Raw genomic sequence first — 3,602 nt, forward strand, 5'->3', positions numbered from 1 at the left:
CTTATTCCTCTCGAAGAGTGGGAAAGATAGGATTTCCCTACTGCACAGGGTGGAGAGAGGTGTGGGTCACAAAGATAAATTTACCATTAAGTGGTGCCAGCAGTGGATAGGGGGAATGTAAGAACTAAGGAAGGTTGCTCCCACATGCCCAGCAGGCTACCAAAAGAAAGCGTAAGATACTACTTAAAAGAACAGAAGAATGGATTGGATCAGTACTAAGGGAGGACCAGTTCCACACCCAAGAGCCCTCTGCAGCAAGGGACTGTTGACTCAGTCTTGATGGTGAGAACCCAGAAAGTGGGTCATGTCAGAACACCTTTCAGGTTGAGGCTTAGGAAGTAATCGCTGGTAAGAAAGAAAGTTGCTTTGACAAATGCTGACACATTGGGGCTGTGAAATAGCTCTGGTTCAGCGAATGGTTGCCAAGTCCAAAGCAAGGTTCTCTTGTGTTGTAGCCTAGATTCCTAGCAGACTGATCCATGGCCAAGGACATAGCATTTCCTCAGTCTTCATGCCAGGGTATATCCACCAGGGCCTGGGCCAGAAACTCTGAAAGTACAAAGAACCACAGCTCAGGGGCAAGCCCAGCACATGGACTGTCCCAGGTCTGGGGATTTTGGGATTCCAGGACGTGCAGCCAGAGCTTGCAGGCTCTCTGTGGTGTATCCCAGGCCCCAGCTCTAACCTGGGTTTAGCTCCTGCCTCTGCAGCAGGGTTTTGGAAAGCTCTGAGCACCCCAGCTGCAACCCCAGCTCTCAAAACTTGCAGACTGCCATGCAGCTGGGATAAGCAGCTTGGAAGTCCTAGAATGTGTTCCTGGAGTCTGTGACGCTGGAGAGTCAGAAATCCTGGGAGCCCCTGTAGCTACTCTGTAATATTGACACCCTAGTGGCATAAGCAAAACTAACAAGAATGTTTTTTTCTGTGAGACCCCAGCAAAGCTCTGGATGCATACTTAATTTCAGGCACACTGCAACTTGCTATTTCCAGCGTTGCTCTCCTGATTTATAGATAGCCAATGAAAAGGATGCAGGACAAATGTCATATGGTCACAGTCACTCCAGCCTTGCTGCAGAGATATGAATGAGCTGAAAGTGAAGCAGCAGCCAGGTGCTGGAGGCTTAGCTCAGAGCATGTTCCAGGGGTTAATTTAGTGCTCACATGAGCATGTGCTGCCAGGATGTCACAGGATAAATGTTCTTAGCTGTAAGCATTAAGAAATCCCACTATCCATCTTAATCCTTCAGCTGACTTGCTGTGGTCATTGAAAGAATGCAGGGTGGACTGGCTTAAATCTCTGGTGTAAATCATGATTTAAATTGTGAAATGGAAAGCCTCAGTTTAAATCATCAATGTTAACTGCCTTTTCCATCTGTATTTCAGTTTTTTCCCCTAAAGAAAGGTTAATTCGCACTGGCTGACAACCATCAAAGCATGTAGATTTATGACAAAATAGAACCTTTATACTAGATTTGGTGCATCTTTTTGCTGCCTTAGGAAGCTACACTATAATTATATACATTTTAAGCAAATATATAGCTTAATATTTTCAGGTTCTTAATAATTTTATGTTACTAAGTTAGAAAACCATGTGTTACTTTTTTATTAGATTTGCTTACAATTTGGGTCAAGCAACTGCATTGGGATGTTAGCTGAAATTTAATCGAAGACAAGAAATAGTCTATAAAAACTAGATGTTTTTCTCTTGATTCTTCCTTCATAGAGAAAAGCACACAACTTACAATGCAAAGGATTTGACAGAGGCTTTAAATAAAACATTTTTTATTTAAATGTTTTGGGAGGTTATAATAAGTATAGGCCTTAATGCAATTTGATTAAATTCAGATTTCATTTTTTAAAGAAACAACAGAAAAACAACTAAAATAGAAATCTAAGGTTTTTTCCTTTTCTTTTCTAAAACTTTAACTTTAGTCGGCCCTTAAAGAACTTGTCAATTCATTTTTATATCAGGTCGCAGTTGGTGTGTATATATTAGAGAGAGCCCCATTGTACCCTAGGTATTAGGGCTGTGCGAAATTTCAGTAACCATTTTGTTTCAGAGGTGTGTTTTGGCACTTGAAACATGAAATCCAAAATGAAACAGAAGGTTCTGAAACATCTCTGAAACAAAACAAAACCATCTGAAATGTTTCAGAAATGTCTCAGAGGCGGGCTTGGAGGGAAACAGAAATTCAGAAGTGTGGGGGAAGGACTACTCTGATACTGACACCTGTAGCTGGCCAGTGTCTCTGAACTGTCCCTGAGGTCCCTTCCAATCCCAGTGGTCTGGGGAAGGGACAGCAGCCTGCTGTCATTCTGCACGCAGATCTCGGGGCTCATGCCTCCCGGGAAGAGTCTGGCACAGTCCTGCAGCCCTCCTTTTAAAGTGCTGGGAGGCTGGGGCTGGGTAGGGAATGGAACTGGGCAGGGCAGCCATGGGGGCTTTTCCCGCAGCTCCCCCTGCCAGGGCAGCGGCAGGCACACCGGGGGGGGCCCCCGGACCACGCCCCAACAAGCCCCAGGAAAAGCCCCTACAGCTGCTCTGCCCGGCCCCAGCCTCCCAGCACTTAAAAAAGAAAAAGGAAAAAAAGCCCCGCACTCACCAGCTGTAGCAGTGGTGATCAGGGCCTCGTGAGGGCCTGTGGCAGAGCCCGCCCCCTGCCCCCACCCCCTGTGCAGTGTGGGGCAGTGGGGATCCCCGCCCCACCTGGCACCCACGCAGCAGCTGGCCGAATCAAAACAGAACAGTGATCCAAAACACCAAAACAAATCACTGTCCTCCAAAACGGCCAAATCCAAAACAGAAATGAAACTTAGCCGTTTTGCACAGCCCTACTAGGTATGTTTTTGTAATTAAGCCCTAGTACCAAGCTGGGAAAGAGAAATCAGCGGAGCAAGAAAGGAAGGACCCTGGTGTTCTTGCCTTAAAATAGTGTTTTTCACTCTGTTTTTCTGCTTGCCATCCCACCCTTTGCCAAATGCAGTAAAACCACCTGGAACAGGGCACTGCAGTGGCAGGAAACCTTTTTCTTTTGTGTTAACATGATTGTGACTTTTCTGTATCCTTTGTAGCTGCAGCATCGAACAATGGGACTCAGATGAACCTATCCCACAGTCAGAACTGCTGGCCAGGGTAGCTGGAAAACATGGGCTGCTCTGTCTTCTGTCTGACAGGATAGACAAAGAAGTCCTTGATGCAGCAGGTGGGTATGGCGATGCTCAAAAAGAGAGGCTCCAGTGGCTTTGTTAGTTGAGAATGTACTGAGGTACTGAAGGGTATCCATGACACCCAGGTCTCAGCCTGCTGCTGGCTGGCTGTGTTCCCCATTGCTACCATGCTTTGATACAACTCATTAAGCTCAGTATTATTGATCTTACCCTGTCCCTCCATCACATATGTGTTACCAAATTTGCCCATTACTTTGGGGTGTGCTCATTTATTAGGGATAGTTTCTAGGGTCTTGGTGATTCTGTCAATGTGCTGCTTGTGTTACTATACGGAGCTGTATCTCTTCCTTCTGCAAGCCCTCACCCCCAATGGAGCTATCTTGCAGGACTCAATCTCAATGGGGCTGGGTTCCTCCAGTCACCAAATCAGTCAT

General features: G+C 46.0%; 1 protein-coding gene across 2 annotated transcripts in view; it reads left to right on the top strand.

Moving 5' to 3' along the window:
* Window positions 1-263: 263 nt before the first annotated feature.
* The window catches only part of LOC102371638 (glyoxylate reductase/hydroxypyruvate reductase-like), a 17,843-nt gene continuing 14,504 nt past the window's right edge, over window positions 264-3,602 (top strand). For both annotated transcript variants that reach the window (XM_025201438.1, XM_025201439.1), the window contains exons 1-2: window positions 264-282; window positions 3,073-3,203. The gene's annotated coding sequence lies outside the window, so the exon portion shown is untranslated. The remainder of the gene's footprint in view (window positions 283-3,072; window positions 3,204-3,602) is intronic.

Source organism: Alligator sinensis, unplaced genomic scaffold, assembly GCF_000455745.1.
Source record: "Alligator sinensis unplaced genomic scaffold, ASM45574v1 scaffold434_1, whole genome shotgun sequence".
NCBI classification, from domain to species: domain Eukaryota; kingdom Metazoa; phylum Chordata; order Crocodylia; family Alligatoridae; genus Alligator; species Alligator sinensis.